Consider the following 21,992-nt stretch of genomic DNA (forward strand, 5'->3'; position numbering starts at 1 on the left):
AAATGTAGGAGGTGGGAGTCAACTGTGTCGCTGGCGTAGTCCTCCCATAGGGGACGAGTTACGAGTCGGACATCACTTTGTAGTTGTTTGGACCATTCGGTGATGTCCTTGATGGGGGCGGAGGTGCGGGCTGCTCTACATGATCGGAAAGAGTCCCAATTCGTGAAAGTGGAGCCTCTGGGAGGTCTGCGGGGTAGTTGAATGTTCAAGAGAATTTCGATGATGCAATGGTCACTACCCAAATTCTCTTGTATGTTGCACCATGTGGCGTGAGGGAGGCGATGTGCGAACGTAACGTCTGGCGAAGTGTCTCTACAGACGCTGGTTCCCGTGCATGTAGGAGAGGTAGGGTCGCTGAGTAGAGAGAGACCGGCTTGTTGCGCTGCTAACCACACACGACGGCCTTTCGGTGTGTCATGTGGGTAACCCCAAGCCGTATGCGGGGCATTAAAGTCTCCTACAATGAGTAAGGGGCACTTGTTTGCTGTGCGCTTCGCAAGTGTAAAGAGGCGTTCGAAGTTGCTTTGTAGGCACTTTGGCTGGCTATATACATTTAGGATGAAGAGACTGTTCGCTCGAGCGTGTTGCGGCACAAGCTCAATTAGAAGGTGATCAATGTCTTGAATCGGTAGGGTATGGGAGAAGGTGGTGATTGAGCGACTAACTAGAAACGCTACCCGGGAGGGTAGGGGGGATGTGTGCAAAATAGGAGTATAGCCAGGGAGGGTAAGTGGGTTGGAGGGTTCCTGCAGGGCAAGGATGTCAAGCCCCGTTGCGCAGGACAGCAGTTGGTGGACCACATGACGCTTCTGGCGAAAGCCCCGGCAGTTCCACTGCCAGAGTGTAAGATTATGGTTTGGAGCTGCCATCATGAGAATCGATAGCAGGGGAAGGAATAAAGGGGGGGGGAGTCGTGAGCTATGACAGGCATAGGGTTGTCGTTTCCCTCCGTTGCTTTAGCCTTCTTGCGTCTATTTGGGGTGGGGTCCTGCTTCGGGAGGGCGGTTGAGTAAGAATTGAGCTGGGACTCAAGATCGCTTTATCGGTCAGAGAAGCCTTGGGTTAGCACGTCTAATCGTTGGTTAAAAGCAGTATTGTCTTGTGTTATGTGGATTACCACGTTTTTGAGGGTTGCACATTCCTGGTTGATGTGAGTAATAGCGGCCTGCAATTTTGCCTCAAAGCGAGCAGCGAAGGACTCAAGCAGGGTTGGAATGTCGTCTCGTGAGGTAGCGGTGGAGGGAGTGGGTGCTGTCCATGGAGTTGAATTTGCGGAGGGTTCAGTGTCAGCTTCCATTGCTAGCAAATCAGGAGAGGAAGTAGGGTTGGAGTGACTGGGTAAGGTATGGGCGGTGGGTGGGTTAGGGGTGGGAGGCTGGGATGCGGCAGGAGCGGGGGCAGGTGGAATGGGAGATCCAGAGGCAAGAGCACTTATCTGGGTTTCCAGTTTGGCGATATGTTGATGAAGGGCGGCGGCTTCTTTCCGGGCTGCTGTAGCTTCCGCTTTGGCCGCCGCTGCCTCCTCCTGGGAGTTTGCTAGGGCGTTTTGTAGATTGGGAGTCGCTGTCATGGATGGCATGTGCTTGTGAGAAGAGAGGGGAGTGTCCCAGGCTTGCTTCAACGGCGCTGTCCAGGCTTGCTTGTGTTGATTGGGCGACAACTGGGGAAAATTGTCCCCGGATGTGATCAATTCTTGATGCCGCGTTTGTGGGTGGCTCGGCTGTTTCCGTGTCTGGTGAAGGTTTCGTCCCTTGCAGGATCCCGTGCCGGTAAGGTGAGGGCCCCCGCACAGAATCTAATTAGGCGTGCAAGGAGGTTCTTGTTGCGGATGTTGTATCCCACAGCGGGGGCAAATATTGGTCTTGGGGCTTGGGCATACGTCATGACGGTGACCCGGTTGTCTGCAATTTGTGCAGGCTTCCGGACTGCCGCGGTATTGGGTGCAGCGGTGGATGGCTCCCATGTATTTGATGGAGTTCGGGACTGCGCTTGTGTCGAAGGTGATTAGGATGGAGTGCGTCTTTCCCATGCGTCGGGCTGCTAATATGGTGTGCTCTGGATTTCTTCTGACCAGGTCTTGGTAGAGTTGCATTGGGGTCTCGTCGTCATAGGCGTTTGTAACGACTCCTCTGGTAGCCCCCGGTGGGGGTGCCACGTAAGCTGCGCACGGGTAGGTTCGGTCTCCAATGGTGAGGGAGGTCAGCGTCTTCAGAGTCTCGGCTGTTGGGAAATGTGTTGTTGCCATGGTGAAAGTATTCTCGGTCGGGTGGATGCGAAGGCAGAAGTCGTCCGGTAGAGCGATTTGGAGCTGGGTCTGCACTGCCTTACTGAGCCGAGGTGTTGGGATGTCTAGGAGTCGCACTTCACTTCGTGGGCGAACGACCACTCTAATAGCGTTGGGTGGAAGTGGCGGCAGTTGCTTGCTGCGTTGCACTGTGAGGCGAGCCTCCTTGGTTGCAGGTGGTAGGCGGGCCGGCGTCTTGCCGCTGCTAGTTGCGGCTGCTGCGTCGGACGCCGCGTTCCTGGCGTTCGGGTTTGCTGCCTCGGAGGTAGCGTTGTCTGAGCGTTGAGGTGGTTTCGGCGAATTGGCCGGTCGGGAGGCATAGGCATAACTGGTGTCCAGTCGTCTGACTGGAGCTCTTGTGCGGTTACGGTGTGTCCTTCAACCGTTACTTCCATGTTAACGGCTGGCGTCGCCGGCGGAGTGGCGGAGTGGCGGAGTCCGAGTCGAGTGTGTGCACATACAGCGGAACCGGCGCTCTGGCTCGCTCAGTCATTGCCGCACGGCGAAGGATCGGGGGCTGGCTCTGGGTCCCGTCCCAGTGCTACAGTCTCCGTCCCAGTACAGTCTCCGTCTGTGCACGATTCACTCGCCAGAGACGATTTGTAACTTACTACGGGGTTCTGTTCCGTGTGAATAGATTTGCAGATCGTCGTTGCGCTGGATGTCGTTATCGTGTGCGGCGAACGCGCCAGTAAAGTATGTAACAAGGTCCTTCGTACCAGTAGTAGTACGTACTGCTCCTGTTAAAGTACGTACGCACCTTTAAACTGGCAAACCGTACGCAAGGAGGAAATTATTAACCTTTTGTTTCTGTTCAGTCGTACGTCACACATTTATTGCGTGTGCTGCGTGCAGGTTCACAAAGCGGAACGAGCTGAATAGGTCGAACGTTGCCGCTAAGAAAAGAAACATTGAATTTGGGCACGCTGGGCAATAAATATTGTTGGCCGAGCACGTGTGCTTACATATCGATTTCCTGCCATTCGAAGCGCTAAAATACATGCCCACAATATGGCCTTGCAATCGCGTCGGTGGTTCAGTGGTAGAATACTCGCCTGCCACGCGGGTGGCCCGGGTTCGATTCCCGGCCGACGCATCTTTTTTTTTTTTTTTTTTCTTCCTACATTCGAGTCAGTGTCTTTTGATTTTAGCATTCGACTCCTATCTTTACATGTTCTGTGGAATGTTGTGTCTACCGGGCTGCAGTTACTCAAACTGCACGCAGCTTTTCTTTTTTTGTAGTGTCTACCTTTTTTCCCTTGTCATGTTGACGCTTTCATAACCTGATTTTTTTTTTTTTTGCCATTCGAATGAAGGCGGCTACATCGCCTTCGTCGCTGCTACTTCCTTACAATCATCATTCAGTGTATAAGAGGGGGAGGGAAAGAAAGAAACCTTGGAGAAGTAATTTCTCTCTACAGAGCTATTCTGAGACAAGGTAGGGTGGTTCGCATTAAATCATCATCTCTCAGGGAGTCCGAGGGTCAGTCGTAACGAATATTAAAGCTTCGCACTTACAACGAAAAATTCGTCCGGGCCAAATAAATTAGCGGCAATTCATGCTATTGGAAGTTAAGACAAAGGACCTAGACGTAATGTGCCAATGTGTATCTTTATGCACAGGGCCACACTTTTCTCAGTAAAGTGTATTCATTTGTTCAGGTGCTCATCAATCTAATTAAGTACCGCTAGTGGCTCACATGTTTCTTCGATCTTCAGTGCAGTTCGCAAACAGAAAGGCAGTTTGCACGGTCCACTCAACAGTGCAGTGGCCACCACGGCGAACAGCGAATTCATTTCTGCAGCTGGCGTGTGGAGTTAGCCCCCAGGCACCATGCCGAAGTAACGATTAGAAGACACCATAGTCTCCTAGATAACTTCTGGGGCTGCCAGTGACCGCAAAACGGCCATCTATGATGGCGCTCACATTCCTCTACACAGAACGGCGGCGCCACCTCCCCGTGTCGCGTCGGTGGTTCAGTGGTAGAATACTCGCCTGCCACGCGGGTGGCCCGGGTTCGATTCCCGGCCGACGCATTTTTTCCCCTATCTTCTAGTGAGTGTTCTTTCCTCTCAGGTCGAGGTTTTCATCACCCACATTTTTTTTTTTCGTTCGACTCCTATTTTACATCTTCTGTAGAATATTTTGCGTCTGCAAGGCTGAAGTCACTCAAACTGCATGCTGCTAGCCCCAACGCGTTGTCAAACATGTCACGAGTTCAAGAGACGAAGCCAGGCTGACAATACGTTCGCACTATGTCGTACCTTACTCGCGGACATCTGGGGATATTGTGTTGTGCATAGACATGTTCATGTTTTTTTTTTTTAGATGTCACTCTGCAGTTGCCGAAATGCGCAGGATACATTAAATCCGAGTGGGCATGCTTTCAAGAAATTGACCGCACAGCAATTGAGCAGTTAAACGAATCGTTCAATCCTAACGCACACGTTTCGTCTATCGTCACTTGTTGGAGTTGTGAGCGGTCGTCTCCATCGCCGGTTGGCTGGATCACTGTTTTTAAAAACGTCCTTGGGCTGCCCGATGCGAACAATGATGTTTTGAAAAGACCACCTGGGAAACGACCGCAGCGGTCGCGCCTCTGGTGGCGCGACATCATCTCTGCGTTCGCAGAAACCAGCATGATAATCACTCAAAATTGCGGCCTCTATCAGTACAGCTGCAGGTTACGTTAAATTTAGCTTTACAGACTTTTGCCATGTACATTTCTGCTTTCAGTTGCTTCAAATTCGCGTCGCAATTTCTTCAGGGGCAAAAGTAATCTTCAGTCGTCGTCAGCTCCGCACCGGCGCCGCTTGTCGGATCGCCAGGGGTGCGCACCCATGTCGGGACGCTGCCTCGGCATACTTACCTGGTGCCGGGGTAACCGTGATCAGCGAGGCGGTGCCCCCAGGGAGAGGCGCGGGCATTGCACTGCGCCCGTGCTGACCCCTGCCACTACCCCAAACTGGGGCAGATGGGGCATGCAATTTTTGGTAGTGGGGGACTGCGTTCGCGCTATCCCCCTATCCATATGAAATTCCAAAAATAGTTTTCTATTGCGAGTCCGGCAGCATTGTACAATGCTGATGTGTGGTTGCCGCAGACTTGATACCATTTCGGCGTAGCGTAAGCAGGCTGCTATTTGTTTGTCGTTAAGCACTTCAGGTTTAAGTGGAAGCTTTAGCTCGGGTGCTCCGATCTAAATGCGTGTAAAAGGAGAATTCGTTTTTCTCGGCAACCACTGCACCAAATTTGTCGAGGTTTGTTGCATTTAAAAGAAAAGCTTAAAATCTAGTGACTGTTGGTTTCGAGTTTTTGAGTTAGTTCCAATTTTTTTTTAATTAAAAATCAGCACAAATGGAAATTTTTCAACAAACGAGACTATCAAGTTTACAACTCTAACACAACAACGAAAAAAGGTAATACAATTCTGTGAATTGCATCTGATAGTACATCTAAAGAGGACAAAAATTAAATTGATATGTTACACATATCAATTTCAAAATTACACATATCAAAATTTAGTAATATGGGCATAGAGCTTTTGCAGAGCCCTTGTAACCAACGTAACAAATTCACGTAAGATGTAAAATGACATATCGAATTTGTCCGCTTTGAATGATCTAATGGATGCCGTTTGCAGAACCGCGATATCTGTCCTTGATGCAGAGCTATGAATTCGTAAACTTCGTGCTTCTATTTTTATCGAACGGTCGAATATTTGAAATTTTTTAAACAATATTCAGGCCCTAAATCGAAATTCTGCATCCAACATTCACTAGAATTTAGCTTTCTCTCTCAAGTGCAACAAACTTCATCAACATTGGTCCAGGGGTTATCTCAGAAAAACGTTTTTGCGTTTTACATGTATTTGAATAGGCCGCGTCGGATTTGGGCCCGAGCTAAAGCTTCCTCTCAACAGCACCGAAGCAACTAAGAAGCTGGCCGCTCTCAAGGAACTGGAAGTAAAAGGACGCCGCTGCATTATCTTCGATCCAGCTACTCGGTCTCCATATCCAGAAAGATGGAGGTCCCGCTGCGACGGTGCATCACCTGCTCAGACAAGGAGAACAGGTGCTGCACATGATGCGTAGGGTCTCCAACCGAGCAAATGGAGTGAAAGAGGCGGATATGCTTCAACTAAGAAACGCACTAATTATGTCGCGCCTGCGCTATCACCTGCCCTATACCAATCTCCGCAAGCAAGATATCAATCGCCTTGATGCGCTCATCAGGAAGGCGACAAAGCTGGCCATCGGCATCCCGTTTAGTGCCAGCACTAAGCTCCTACTTGACATCGGTTTCCATAACACGGTGGAGGAACTAGTCAGCATTCATCGTCGTTCCCAAGAACTGCGTTTGCAGCGCACGTGTCAAGGTACGCACATCCTCCACAACATCGGCCATCATCCTGAAGCTGCGCCCCTTCTGAACACGCGCCCACTACCCCCGAAACAACGCGAACTTCTAACCATAGCTCCACTGCCGCGCCACATGAATCCAGAACGAGGCAAGGAGAGGCGACGACAGCGAGTTGCCTACTTCAAGAGGTACACGGCAAGACACCCTGACGGCATATACTTGTACGCTGATGCTAGCGTTGGTGCACGGGGCTCCGCTATAGCAGTCGTGAATAACAACCTCCAAACTCTACATACTGAGTTACTCCCAGAGACAGATCCGACCTTAGCGGAACTGACAGCCATCGCAACTGCGATCAAACACATGCCCCTTAGTAACTCAGCCTACCCAAGAATCATATTTACCGACTCCATGGCGGCTTGCAGGAAATTGTTGCACAACGATCTCCCTGCCCACACTTCGACATTTATTCAAGAGCACCTTCAGGGTCCTCTGGAAATCATCTGGATACCTGGTCATGACGGACTGCCGGGAAATGAAAGAGCTAATCAGCTCGCCTGCGAGACTTTGAACCAGGCACCCTGCATTCCGCGACCAGCCCAGACGAAAAGGTGGGCTCCCCTGCTTCTGCGGCCATATCAAGAGGCAAGACGCAAGTTCCCCAAGCTCAGCAAAGTGCTCACCCGTGAACAAGGTGTACTGATTCGTCAGGCCCAGACTGAAACACTCCCTACACCAGCAAGAATGCACCTCCTCCGCGGCCTCTTACCTGAAGATCCCCCACCCTGCCGATACTGTGGCGAACACCCGAACACATCCCATATCCTCTGGTCCTGTGGACCACACCCACCTCCCCTTCCTGCCCCCACAAATCTTTCCCCTAAACCCCATGCCGGGTGGCTGACAGAAGCAGCCAGCGCCGACGACCAACGGTACCTTGCGGCGTTTATCAGTGCTGCATTGAAGAATGCCGCAAGCGAGGCTCTGGACTGAGGGCCTTTCCACGTTACCACCGAACATGAAAATAAAGTTTTTTCTCTCTCTCGATCCAGATAACCAGCAGGTGAAACTACGGCTGCACTGGATGTTGCACGGCGTGGCGGACGACGACATTGGGACGGCTCTCGCTGCTTACGGCAACGTATACGAAGTGACCCGGGAGCGTTGGCGTGTCTCAGGCGTCAAGGAGAAAGGGTCCACAGCGAGGACCGTGCTCCTGAAGCTGAAACCCGGTTTTAAGGTCGATGACCTACCTCACCAGCTACGCGTTGCAGGAGAGTTGGCCCTTCTGGTGGCGCCTGGGCGGCCTATGCAGTGCCTACGCTGCCGTGGTACGGGCCACGTTCGACGTGAATGCAAGGTGCCACGGTGCTCAAAATGCAGACGCTATGGTCACGTTGACAGCGATTGCGTCCGCACATATGCGGTGGCTACGGAGCCGGCATCGCAAGACAAGTCGACGGAGCTGCTGATGGACGTCGACGAGGCGGAAGAGGCAGCTAAAGGAGCCGAAGAAGTGGGCAAGCCAGCAGGAATGACCAACCCGCCGGGGTTTGCCAGTGGTGACACAAGCACGTCAAGCAACGGAGAGACGCACCGCGATGAGAAGGAATTGCCTGCCAGCGGTGACACAACCAAGTCAAGCAACGGAGAGACGCACCCCGAGGAGAAGAAATTGCCTCCGTCTCGGGCGAAGGCTTCGGAGAAGGGGAAGAGCGTTCCGGCACCCAGGGTCGTGGAACCAGCGAACAGCTCGCCGAACGCGGACCTGAGCGGCGGCCGCGCAGTCAGCGTCTCCGCGCCAGACAAGCGCCTTTATGGCCACACCGGCAACGAAGGGGATAAGGTGGCAGCCACCAGCGTCGAGGAGCCGCCTGCAAAAACAACTCAAGCCAGGCGGGCCAGTCTCCGGCAGCGACCTAACGTTTCGTCTGAGAGGCGAACCGGCGATACAGCACCTACGCTGCAAGGTTCGGCGCCTGCACAGGGTGGCTCCGGCATCAACGGTGGCGTCTAGCCACGCGCTAGACGCGGAGGGTAAGCACCATGCTCTCGGCGTTTTCACTTCCTTGCGAAAATGGCTCCTGCATCTCCGTTGAAGGTAGCCACACTTAATGTCAGGGGCTTGGCAGGAAAGAAAAAGCAAAGTCAGGTGTATCGGCTTTTAACGGAGCACGACATTGATATATTGGCCGTGCAGGAAACAAAAGTTCACGGTGAGGAAGAGACCGGGAGCATGGTGCGACGTTTCACGTCTAGATTCTATGCTATTGTAAGCCATGCCATCGGCACATCTGCTGGTTGTGTCCTTTTTATTAAGAAGTTGCCGGCTCTGGTCGTGCATGCTGATTTCTCGTGCTTGTCAGGTCGGTGTGTTGCTGTCGATTTCAGACTCAGCGATACAGAATGGCGTGTTTTATGTTTGTACGCACCAAATGTTGTGGATGAAAGGGTCGATTTCTTTAGAAGCGTTGAGCAGCGTCTCAGTTTCCATAAACATCTGATTATCATGGGCGACTTCAACTGTGTCCTGAGTGCTTGCGATAAGACTAGTGATCGGGGGTTCAGGGACGCAAGTACTGAGATACTGTCGCATATCATAGACAAATGGAACCTTGAGGATGTGGCGGAGCGTATGCAAGGCGCGGGGGGTGTGAAGTACGCACATTTCCAGCGTGCAGGTCATGCCCGTCTAGACCGCATTTATGCAAGTCTGGACGTGATTCCAAAATGCAACAGTTATCAATTAGTGCCGGTGTCTTTCTCAGACCACTGTTTAGTACAGTGCGGGATTGGGGCAAAAAAAAACGTGGCAGTGCTTTTAGCTGGGAACTGTGGAAGATAAATAACAAGCTGATTAAAGACGATGCTTTCAACCGTGCGGTAATTGAAGAAATCGGCAAAATAGAGCCGAATAATGAACTGAAAACATGGCAACAGTGGGAGCTTTGTAAGGAACAACTTAAAATAAAAGCAATAGAGCGGTCTTGTCCTATGGCGTACGAGGAGAAACTAAATGAACGTAATCTAAGGTCTATGCTTGCAAAACTGCTCGAGAAAGAATGCGAAGCGCCTGGTAAACGGATCGATGACATTAGGAAAACGAAACAAAAAGTTGAAGTGATAGAAGAGGAGCGTTATCGTGGCGCGCTGGTCTGGGCGAGAGCGGAACATGTAGCTGCAGGGGAGACGCCGTCAACGAGCGCTCGGAATTGAAAAAGCCCACGCTCGTCGAAATCACATAGACAACATAGAATGGGGAGGCGTCTTATCGGATGATAACGAACACATTAAGCGTGCATTTTTTTTTTTCAGTACTATCAGGCGTTGTTCGCTTTACATGTTGCCGACACGAACACGTTTAAGCATAAGTTCCTTGGGGCACTGCCGCGACTCAACGATGAGCAGAAGGATAGGTTGGAGCTGCCAATAACCGAATCAGAGGTAGAAACGGCGATAGACAATTTAAATCCTGGTAAATCGCCAGGACCGGACGGGTTAAGCGCGGCGTTTTACAAAGCTTTTAAGCATGGAATCGCGCCAATATTGACGTTAGTGTTTAATGAAGCTTACGAAATTAACGAATTGCCTCCGTCTTATGCAAGATCACACACCGTCTTAATCTCCAAAACTGACGAAGCAGAGAAGTTACGACAAGTAACAGCGTACCGGCCAATCGCACCCACAAATGTGGATTACAAAATTTATATGAAAGTTTTAGCGCGAAGATTACAGTCGGTAATCCAGGAAATCGTTGGACCGCATCAAACGTGCGGGATTAAGGGACGATCTATTACGACTAATATTCACACAGCAAGATGCGTGCTGGAGTGCTGCGATATTACAAATAGCCGCGTGGCCATCTTGCAACTAGACCTTGAAAAAGCTTTCGACTGTGTCGCGCATGAAATTTTGCTTTGCATACTAGACCATGTTAACGTTGGTTCTGTTCTTCGCGAGGGTGTCGCCCTGGCGTATCGGAACTGCACGACGAGATTGATCGTTGACCAGAGTCTGGGGGCACCCATTAGCGTGCAGCGGTCGGTACGCCAGGGTTGTCCCCTCAGCCCTCTTTTGTTTTGCATCTACATAGAGGCGATGTCCTTAAACATCGTGAAAAAACAGACAATTCCTGGCTTTCGGTTGCAAGCAGCGGAAGTCAAGCTGTTGGCATATGCGGATGATGTGGCGGTTTTTCCAACAAAGTAGGGAAGGTGTAACTGAGGCTATTAAATGTGTAGAGAACTTTTGCCAAGTCACCGGCAGCAGAGTGAACTCAGCAAAATCACTAGGGCTCTGGCACGGAGAATGGCAATCGACGCCCGACCGCTTTGCAAACGTGTCCTGGGTTACGACCCCAACGAAGTACTTGGGAGTACCTCTTGGATGCTACCGTGATAGCGCGACATATTGGACAGCGCAGACGCATGATACACGTGGAAAGGTGGAAAGCAACGAACTTATCGATTTTTGCTAGAGCTACCGTGTGCAATCTGTTCTTTATTAGTAGGCTGTGGTATGTAATGCAGGTGTTACATTGTGCAAGGTCCAATGTACAGAAGCTGCATAGAATTTTCGCCATTTTCGTGTGGGATGCGCAATGGGAAAGGTCCAGCCGAACAAATTTGTTCAGGGGAGTCAAGAATGGTGGATTGGGCCTGGGACACCTTTTCTTGCGGCAGATTGTTAACAGATTTCTTTTCCTTCGCGACGTCAGCGATCCTTTTTTGCGTACCGCATGCCAAGTAAGGCTCGGGCGCGCGCTGCCAGACTTTGTTGTTTCAACCGAAACACTCACGGGAGGCATTTTTGGATATTTTAGAGAAGTTGTCGCAAGTGTACGATTCCTTGCAACGAGATTTTCAAACGAATATTTATGTACTGTCAAACAAAAATATAGTACAAGGATTTGTGTGCCGTTGTTCTGCCGGAGCCAATGTACAGAGCCTTGTACAGTGGAGGCCCTGGTAGGGACCTCTTTTTTAACGTACACACTGCAACGTTGCCAGTAAGAATGTTTTTACAGGAAAAGGGCTTATTTCTTCCATGGGGATCTCACTGCCTTATCTGCAAACAACCAGAAACAATAGATCACGTTTTTCTTTATTGTTGGGGAGGGGTATTTTTTTGGGACGTACTACAAAGAACGTTAAAGAAACAATTTCCCCTCGACCCTCATGGAATACGGTATCTACCCATTACTAACGACGATGGTTTTCCGTTTGATTTAATAATGTTAATTGGCCTCCACAGTATTTGGCGCTCTCGAATGGCAGGATACTACTGCGATCCCGACGCACGACCTACGCGAATTTATTTCCGTTAAACTGTGCATCGGTTTGTTGAGATATTGAAGGCCGGTGGCGATACCCCCGAGTGGCTGTCAAGGATTGAGCCATTGATGGCTCTAAATGAATTTTAATGTGGCGAAGCCAGCCCCCTACCAGGCTGTTTATGTCAATACGACGTGTTCATTGTATCTTTTATGTTTTGTTTTGTGTATTGCTATTGCTGTGTGGAACGGCTGTGCTCTAAAATGCTCTCTGCTGGAAACAGCGTATCGGCCCCAGGCCGAGGATCGACGACCCCGTTTTTGAACGAAGATGCAAGCTACAAAGTTGTCCTCCCGCGTCTACCAACCGGTAACGATATTTTGAATTCTATTTTCTTTCATGCGGACTGGAGTGGCAGACCATACCGTGCTCCCGACTTCCGAGACGCTCTGCTTGAGGTAGTGAACACTTCAGATATTGTAGGTGTCGGACAGTATCAAATTAGCCATGTATGGATGGTTACTTGCGCTAGTAGTGCGGCAAAACAGACTCTCGTCGCCTGTGGTGAGCTCCGTGTCAAAGGGCTGAAGTGCATGGTGATAGATCCGGAGACTAAAAACATGAAGCTTAAATTACTATGGCCTCCACCTCACCTTGAACCACGATGCGTTGAAGAGGCGTTCCAGGCCTATGGTCAGGTGAAGTCGGTGGAGAGAGAAGTATGGAGATGCACTGGCATGGAACAGTGGGTGGCAACAAACCGGGAGGTTTCTCTGGTGCTCAAGGACACTATCACCCTAACCTCAATACCGCACATTATGTCCATTTATGGACACCAGTGCTTCGTACTTATCCCCGGTAGGCCTCCGCTGTGCCTTCGTTGCAAGCGCGTGGGACACGTTCGACGACAATGCAGAACACCGAGATGCTTACAGTGCCACCGATTTGGTCACTCAGCGGACGCCTGCGTGTCCACCTACGCTAATAAGCTTCGTTCTGGTCAATATAGCGCAGACGAGCCACAACTGGACCATCTCATGGATTCTACAGAGGTAGTAGATGCCACCGGAGAGTCTACAGGTGGCATAAGGGACGAAGACCAGGAGTCCTTGAAGCCAATGCCAACCAGACATAACAGCTCAAGTCATACTAGCGAAACTACCGGCGAGGATGACTCAGTTTGCCCACCTGGCCTAGCAAGCCTTAAAGAAAAGCCCCCTGATGACAAGGAAGAAGAGAAAGAGGTGATGGACATAAGTCAGGCAAGGAAACGTCCGGCACCTTGCAACGACGAAGCAACAGAAAGTGCACTACAGGCGCCCGAGAAAGTGTCTCCTAGTGCTCAGCGAACTCCCTCTCCTGGTGATAATGTGCCGCGCCGGTTTTATCAGCGTAGTCAGGAGAGTGCCACAAAGAAGTCCAAAGGGAGCAAGACCACAGATTTACCTGTGGCCAAGGGCGGTCAAACACAAAAGCTTTAGGTGAGCAAAATGGCTACCGCCTTCACCCTCTCCTTATGTGTAGCGACACTCAACGTACGTGGGCTGAGGAATATAAGGCGTCAGCAGCAGTTACTTCACGTGCTTAGGCAGCACGAAGTTGATGTTGGTGCAGTGCAAGAGACAAAGATATCGTCTGCTGGTGATGTCAACCTTGCGCTGCAAACTTTTCAAACTGATTACGAGGTGTCTATTAGCCAAGCAGGTGGTGCTTCCGCTGGATGCTTTTTGTTAGTCAGAAAGCAGCTACATCATTCTTCATTGTCGCTGCGTGTTGATGGGGAAGGCCGCCTTATATGCTGTGACCTCTCTTTTCATTCCCGTAATTGGCGATTTATTTGCGTTTATGCTCCCTCAAAAGTGAGTGACAGGAAGGCTTTCTTCCTCTCACTTGCTCCGCTCCTAGATACTGATAGAAATTTGGTACTGTTGGGAGACTTCAACTGTGTTTGTCATTCCAGAGACCGCTCATACCTAACTAATCGTTATGATGCAAGTGCTACTTTCCTGCATCAGTTAACGGAAGATCACAATCTAATAGACGTGGGCGCCTACACACCATCTTGGGTGCGGTTCACGCACTCTCAAGGCGTCTACCATGCTCGACTTGATCGTGTGTATGTTTCGACGAATCTCTGGTCTAACATTCACAACTACGCTGTGAAGCCTGTATTTTTCACAGACCACTGTTTAGTAGCTGTTTCATGGGGTCCCCGAAAATTTCGCAGGTTTGCTCCAAACTGGGAACTGTGGAAACTTAATACACAACTTTTGCGAGAGGAAAGTTTTGTAAACATAGTGAAAAAATTATGGCTAGAAATAACACAATGTCAACAGCTTCCTTTCTTTGCTCAATGGGAAATGTTCAAAAATAGAGTAAAAAATGAGGCGATTGCCATTTCATGTGAGCTGTCTCAAAGAAAAAAAGCTGAAAAGCATTACCTTCATGATCTGCTTCACAAGCTGCACGCTTTCGAAAGCCAGGAACCAGGGTTGTATAGCTATGAAATAAACACAGTTCGCGCACAAATACAGAAATATGAGACGGAAATGTACAAAGGAGCAATGGTGCGTTCACGCACGACTCGCTTCACAGAGGAACAGCCCACAAAAAGTGCTCTCGCTGATGAGAAGCGATACGCGCTTTCCAAGCAAATATTACAAATTGAGTCTGGTGGGTCTATATACACAGACACGTCCCAAATAATAAGCCTATTTGAAGCTCACTATAAAGATCTTTTCGCTGCAGTTAAGCCTCAGAATGGATACGAAGAAAACGCTGATCAGTTTATTTCGCTTATGCCACACTTAGAAGAAGATGATCGACTCGGCGTTGATGGGCCAATAACTCGAGAAGAAATTAATTTTGTCGTCGAAACGCTGCAGAAGAACAAGGCGCCTGGTCCTGATGGCCTTAGTGCTGAATTTTATATAAATTTTCAGGAATTCCTGTGTCCTTTTCTGGAGCAGCTTTTCGAGGAAGCCTATCAATATGGTGAGCTTCCTCCATCTTTCTATCAGGGCCACACAACCTGAATACCAAAAAGCACTGATGATGAAACAATAAAGAGAGTAAACGGATATAGGCCGATATCGTTATGTAACGTGGATTATAATATATTTGCAGAAATACTGACAAATAGATTGCAGACAGTCATTACTAAATTAGTAGGTGATCACCAAACATGCGGAATTCGAGGCCGCTCTATACAGACAAATGTTCATATCGCACGTTCAGTCCTTAGTGCATAGAGGGCAGTACGGATCAGGTAGCTCTTCTCCAGATTGACCTCGCCAAAGCCTTTGATAAGGTTCAACACGAATTTTTGTTCCAACTACTGCGACATCTTCAGTTAGGGGATGTATTATACAATGGTATAACACTTTGTTATAAACATTGCACCACAAAGTTAATTGTGAACCGTACCCTCTCAGATATAATACAATTACAGTCATCCGTTCGTCAAGGTTGTCCGCTCTCGCCTTTACTCTTCGCCATATACTTAGAACCGCTTTGCTTAAGCGTGCTTTGCGACTCTAGCATTAAAGGATACACGTATGCCGATGAGGAAATTAAAGTGCTAGCTTATGCACATGACATTGCCTTCTTTTGCGTCGATAAGCCAAGCATTACCAAGGCAATAAACGCTACCCTGCGTTTCTGTGAGACTGCAGGAGCTACTGTAAATTTTGACAAAAGTAGAGGCTTTTGGCTAGGCATGCGGGCGCTCACTCCCTCTGTATTCGCGAATATTCATTAGAATCAGTCTCCGTTGCGATATCTTGTTGTGCCTCTCGATAACTTCCGTAATAGTGGGCCTCATTAGACGTCCATGATAACCACCATCCGTCGAAAGGCGACAACCTGGCAGGGACGTGCTCTCTCCATTTTTGCGAGAGCTAAGGCATGCAATACATTTCTCGCTTCTAAGCTTCTTTATGTTCTGCAGGTCTTGCACTGCTCACGTGTCCATGTCCAGGCATTTCATAGGATATTTGCATGTTTTATTTGGAATTCATCATTGGAAGCCATGAGAAGGGACAACCTGTTTCTCCCGCTTGAAAAGGGAGGCCTGGGTCTTGTGCATTTGTTTGTGCGACAATTGGTCATGCGCTCATTTTACCTTAAAAATGTCCGTCATCCATTCCTTCTCGCAGTTAATCGAGCACGTCTTGCGTCACACCTCCCTTTTCTTTTTGTGACGACAAACTTTGCTCAAGAACTACCGTTATGGGGCTTCTTAAAGGAACTTGTCGACACTATGTCATTCTTAAAAGCCAGATTCAACCTTGAATATTTGTTTACCGTTAATCGCACGTCGCTAAATGTAGCACTTATAGATAACCTTTTTCCTGAACCTCTGTACCGAAAGCCGTATCTGTCTCTATTTGGTCAAGATGTTCTTTGCCGTGTCCGTAGAATGTGCATTGCGTCAGCAGCGAAAACGTTTTTCTTTAGGCTGCACACCTCCACACTGCTAGTTAAAACGTGGCTTCAGGAAAAAGGACTGTATGTACCCTGGAATACAAATTGTAGGCTTTGCAATCAACCCGAGACAATAGAACATTGCTTTATTCTTTGTCGTAACGCATTTGTTTTTTGGGACATTTTACAAAGAACTATCAAAAAAGACTTTCCTCTCACATGTTATGGTATCCGGTTCCTTCCTTTCAAAAAGACAGCCAGTAATACACCATATGATTTGTTTATGTTATTAGGACTTTGTTCATTATGGAGAAGTCGAATGATCGACAGACATTCCGAGCCACCTCGCTCGACAAGGTCTATCTTCCGAGAAGAGACTGCTCAAGTCCGTAGTGTGGTGGCTACATATGATCCCGTCCCTCAATGGATTTCGCGTCTGGACGCTTCTGTTTGTTTGCCAGAATTTTGAACTGTCATTGGACTGTATACTATCTGTGAATTTGTTTCTCTTGTATGCTCATATGTAATGTAACTGCATTGGTTTGACAGTATCGATAATTCCATGCAATAAAGGAAAAAAAGCGTCGGTGGTTCAGTGGTAGAATACTCGCCTGCCACGCGGGTGGCCCGGGTTCGATTTCCGGCCGACGCCGCTTTCTTTTTTTTTTCTGCATTCGAGTCAGTGTCTTTTCTTTTGATATTAGCATTCGACTCCTATCTTTACATGTTCTGTGGAATGTTGTGTCTAACGGGCTGCAGTTACTCAAACTGCACGCAGCTTTTCTTTTTTTGTAGTGTCTACCTTTTTTCCCTTGTCATGTTGACGCTTTCATAACCTGATCTTTTTTTTTTTTGCCATTATAATGAAGGCGGCTACATTGCCTTCGTCGCTGCTACTTCCTTACAATCGTCAATCAGTGTATAAGAGGGGGAGGGGGAAGAAAGAAACCTTGGAGAAGTAATTTCTCTCTACAGAGCTATTCTGAGAAAAGGTAGGGTGGTTCGCATTAAATGATCACCTCTCAGGGAGTCCGAGCGTCAGTCGTAACGAATATTAAAGCTTCGTACTTACAACGAAAAATTCGTCCGGGCCAATTAAATTAGCGGCAATTCATGCTATTGGAAGTTAAGACAAAGGACCCAGACTTAATGTGCCAATGTGTATCTTTATGCACAGGGCCACACTTTTCTCAGTAAAGTGTATTCATTTGTTCAGCTGCTCGTCAATCTAATTAAGTACTGCTAGTGGCTCACATGTTTCTTCGATCTTCAGTGCAGTTCGCAAACAGAAAGGCAGTTTGCACGGTCCACTCAACACCCCTGTTCGTGCAGTGGCCACCACGGCGAACAGCGAATTCATTTCTGCAGCTGGCGTGTGGACTTAACCCCCAGGCGACAGCCACCATGCCGAAGTAACGATTAGAAGACACCATAGTCTCCTAGATAACTTCTGGGGCTGCCAGTGACCGCAAAACGGCCATCTATGATGGCGCTCACATTCCTCTACACAGAACGGCGGCGCCACCTCCCCGTGTCGCGTCGGTGGTTCAGTGGTAGAATACGCGCCTGCCACGCGGGTGGCCCGGGTTCGATTCCCGGCCGACGCATTTTTTCCCCTATCTTCTAGTGAGTGTTCTTTCCTCTCAGGTCGAGGTTTTCATCACCCACATTTTTTTTTTTTTCGTTCGACTCCTATTTTACATCTTCTGTAGAATATTTTGCGTCTGCAAGGCTGAAGTCACTCAAACTGCATGCTGCTAGCCCCAACGCGTTGTCAAACATGTCACGAGTTCAAGAGACGAAGCCAGGCTGACAATACGTTCGCACTATATGTCGTACCTTACTCGCGGACATCTGTGGATATTGTGTTGTGGACAGACATGTTCATGATTTTTTCTTTTTATATGTCACTCTGTAGTTGCCGAAATGCGCAGGATACATTAAAGCCGAGTGGGCATGCTTTCATGAAATTGACCGCACAGCAATTGAGCAGTTAAACGAATCGTTCTATCCTAACGCACACGTTTCGTCTATCGTCACTTGTTGGAGTTGTGAGCGGTCGTCTCCGTCGCCGGTTGGCTGGATCACCGTTTTTGAAAAACGTCCTTGGGCTGCCTGATACGAACAATTAAATGATGTTTTGAAAAGGCCACCTCGGGTACGACCGCAACGGTGGCGCCTCTGGTGGCGCGCTTCTCTGCGTTCGCAGAAACCAGCATGATAATCACTCAAAATTGCGGCCTCTCTCAGTACAGCTGCAGGTAACGCAAAATTTAGCTTTACAGAATTCTGCAATGTACATTTCTGCTTTAAATTCCTGCGAACACGCATCGCATTATGTTCGGAGGCAAGACTAATCTTCAGTCGTCGACAACTGCGCACCGGCGCCGCTTGTCGGATCGCCAGATGTGTGCACCGATGTCACGACGCTGCCTCGGCATACTTACCTGGTGCCGGGGTAACCGTGATCAGCGAGGCGGTGCCCCCAGGGAGAGGCGCGGGCATTGCACTGCGCCTGTGCTGACCCCTGCCACTACCCCAAACTGGGGCAGATGGGGCATGCAATTTTTGGTAGTGGGGGACTGCGTTCGCGCTATCCCCCTATCCATACGAAATTCCAAAAATAGATTGGTATTGCGAGCAGTGCGTCCCCTAGACTGGTTTCGTGCAAACATCCCTTTAACGTCAGGCAGCATTGTACAATGCTGTTGTGTGGTTGCCGCAGACTTGATACCATTTCGGCGCAGCGTAAGCAGGCTGCTTTTTGTTTGTGGTTAAGCACTTGAGGTTTAAGAGGAAGCTTTAGCTCGGGTGCTCCGATCTAAATACGTGTAAAAGGAGAATTCGTTTTTCTCGGCAACCGCTGCACCAAATTTGTCGAGGTTTGTTACATTTAAAAGAAAAGCTTAAAATCTAGTGACTGTTGGTTTCGAGTTTTTGAGGAGTTAGTTCCAATTTTTTATTAAAAATCAGCACGAATCGAAAATTTTCAACAAACTAGACTATCAAATTTACAACTCTGTAACTCAACAACGAAAAAAGGTAATACAATTCTGTGAATTGCATCTAATAGTGCATCTAAAGCGGACAAAAATTAAATTGATATGTTACACATATCAATTTCAAAATTACACATATCAAAATTTAGTAATATGGACATACAGCTTTTGCAGAACCTTTGTAACCAACGTAACAAATTCACGTAAGATGTAAAATGACATATCGAATTTTTCCGCTTTGAATGATCTAATGGATGCCGTTTGCAGAACCGCGATATCTGTCCTTGATGCAAAGCTATGAATTCGTAAACTTCGTGCTTCTATTTTTATCAAACGGTCGAATATTTGAAATTTTTTTAACAATATTCGGGCCCTAAATCGAAATTCTGCACCTAACATTCACTAGAATTTAGCTTTCTCTCTCAAGTGCAACAAACTTCATTAAAATCGGTCCAGGGGTTATCTCAGATAAACGTTTTTGCGTTTTACATGCATTTGAATAGGCCGCGTCGGATTTGGGCCCGAGCTAAAACTTCCTCTTGTAATCGAACTCGCGCGAAGTATGGCATGTGACCCCCCCCCCCCCCCCCTTGGCGCACTGGCGGGATGCTTGGCTGATTAGACCTCCACTCAAGTTCTAAATATTGCAGCAGAGCTATTTAAGGCTAGGGCATCGTGGCTTTTTCGTGCCCGTCAACATTTCTGTGCCTGCGAAAGCTCGGCTCCCGAATTTCGATGCAGAATCGCTCCATTCTATGCAAAAGCCAACCATGGGCTACTGATCGGGCTGCCAGCGTTATGGACCGAAGCAACATAAACGCTTGAGTGCAGTGGGGTCGTGCGGGGGCCCGGGAGCCTGTGTGCCCCAAACTCCTCACTCTTAATATAAGGTTTTTATGATGATGATACGTTTCATCATTTGTATACGCATATTCATTGGATTAATTATTAAAAGGCACCATTTTCAGGATCAGTATACTCGGGTAGATTTTTTTGCTTGCTTACGGGGCTATGAGTCATTCATTGTCTTTTTGGACGGACATATTTTTCGTTGGGTAGGCATACAAATGCATACTCATTTAATAACACAGAGGTAAGGTGAGGATGTGTCACGATGACCACCCATCAGGACGATAAATGTGTTAGTACGTTTGTTCGACATTCTGCGTCATGTGTCAAACAGCTTCGCTGGTCATCTACCCTCACAGAGTGGAATTGCTCATTATTGTTTCTATTATAATACAAAAAAAATCGATGTACCACTTCATGACTTAATTCCTTCCTCTTGAGTAGCTAGGCGGAACCTTTGCTTTGGGGAATGCTCTCTGCTGCTTGTCACCGGTGGAAGTTCAATTCTGTTTGATTTCCTTTTACAGAAAGGAGTAGAACCTGAAAGCTGAGGAATCAGCTTGACAAGCGGTTCCGACTCCCTGCAGGGTGACAGCAGCACTGCAGCCACGACAACGCTAAAAAAAAAGAAAGCAGTTCAAATACTCTTAACAGAGAAAGGCCAAACAAATTTTTTAATGTGGTGAAAGAAAGCATGCAGTATGTATATGTAAATGATCATACATGAGCTGGTGTGATAGAGAGCGAAGGTACGAAAAGTAAATAGCAACTTCCATAACAAAGTTTAGAACTTCTTGCTGAGCGAGTCGGCGCGTGGCTGCGTTTTAGGAAGAGTTGCGCCTTATGAAAAACGAACACATGAAGATATGACTTTGGATATGTTGACGACTTTTTAATTGTATCCAAATAAAGTACCTGGACCTGCACTGATTCAGTGAGCAGTATTTTAGCCCTTCCTAGACAATATGGAAAGGGTTTGGCTTTCACGCACGAACATCCTGCTACTACTTAGGTCTTAAACTGCAGTTTGGCTTGCATCATATTTGCTGGCCCTATGCACCATGAGCACAGAAAGAGATTTTACCTTATGATTCTGTGCATTCGAAGATAGTTAAGAGGGCGATTGCAAGTTCCTGCTTGCAACCTGCTCTTACAAAATCATGCCTGCATGCAATGCAAGACAGTTTTCATAATCAAATTAACAGGCTACTTTCAGCCGGCTTCTCCTGTGAGGTCATCACAGTAGTGGCCGAGGACCTTCTTAAGAAGGTAAAAGAAAACAAAAACATGGCAGCAGCACTGAGTACTTGCTCAGAAAGAAACCCATGGTTGTGCCATGTATGCACGAAGAAGTCGCCCACAGCATTAAATAAAGTGGCAAGAAGACATGGCGTCCCTGTCGCTTTTTCAGCCCCAACTAAGCTCGCTGGGTCATGTCCGAGGATAAGCGAAGAAGAAGCCCGACGAAGCGCCTGCGGAATAAAGCTTTCCGTAACCTTTATGAGAAGTACTACGGGCGTGGTATATCAAATCCCGCTAATATGTGGACGAGTATATGTGGGCCAAACAGGGCGCTGCGTGAGTAAACGCACCGGGGAGCATGCATTGTCAATTAGGAAAGAAGAAGGAGTACACCAATCGCCCGCTCATTGCATTGCATGTAAAGGATGTAGACCACTGTTCAACAAAATTAAGATTCTAGGCCGCCGAGCGTGACGGACCTGTGCATCATGTGCTCCAACGGAACGGCATCAGCGGCCCAGCTTGGCCGTGGAAATAGGTTTGCTGGCTCGGATGAC

At 48.3% G+C, this 21,992-nt stretch overlaps 5 non-coding genes across 5 annotated transcripts; all 5 read left to right on the forward strand.

Moving 5' to 3' along the window:
• The first annotated feature begins 3,309 nt into the window (after positions 1–3,309).
• TRNAG-GCC (transfer RNA glycine (anticodon GCC)) lies at positions 3,310–3,380 on the forward strand. The gene has a single exon. It is a non-coding gene; the product is annotated as a tRNA-Gly (tRNA).
• Positions 3,381–4,250: 870 nt separating this feature from the next.
• TRNAG-GCC (transfer RNA glycine (anticodon GCC)) lies at positions 4,251–4,321 on the forward strand. The gene has a single exon. It is a non-coding gene; the product is annotated as a tRNA-Gly (tRNA).
• An 825-nt stretch (positions 4,322–5,146) lies between these two features.
• Positions 5,147–5,310, forward strand: LOC142573392 (U1 spliceosomal RNA). The gene has a single exon (XR_012826303.1). It is a non-coding gene; the product is annotated as a U1 spliceosomal RNA (small nuclear RNA).
• Positions 5,311–17,881: 12,571 nt separating this feature from the next.
• On the forward strand, positions 17,882–17,952 carry TRNAG-GCC (transfer RNA glycine (anticodon GCC)). The gene has a single exon. It is a non-coding gene; the product is annotated as a tRNA-Gly (tRNA).
• Positions 17,953–18,784: 832 nt separating this feature from the next.
• Positions 18,785–18,948, forward strand: LOC142573451 (U1 spliceosomal RNA). Its single transcript, XR_012826321.1, has one exon. It is a non-coding gene; the product is annotated as a U1 spliceosomal RNA (small nuclear RNA).
• The last annotated feature ends 3,044 nt before the right edge of the window (positions 18,949–21,992 follow it).

The sequence above is a fragment of the Dermacentor variabilis genome, chromosome 2 (assembly GCF_050947875.1).
Source record: "Dermacentor variabilis isolate Ectoservices chromosome 2, ASM5094787v1, whole genome shotgun sequence".
NCBI lineage: Eukaryota > Metazoa > Arthropoda > Arachnida > Ixodida > Ixodidae > Dermacentor > Dermacentor variabilis.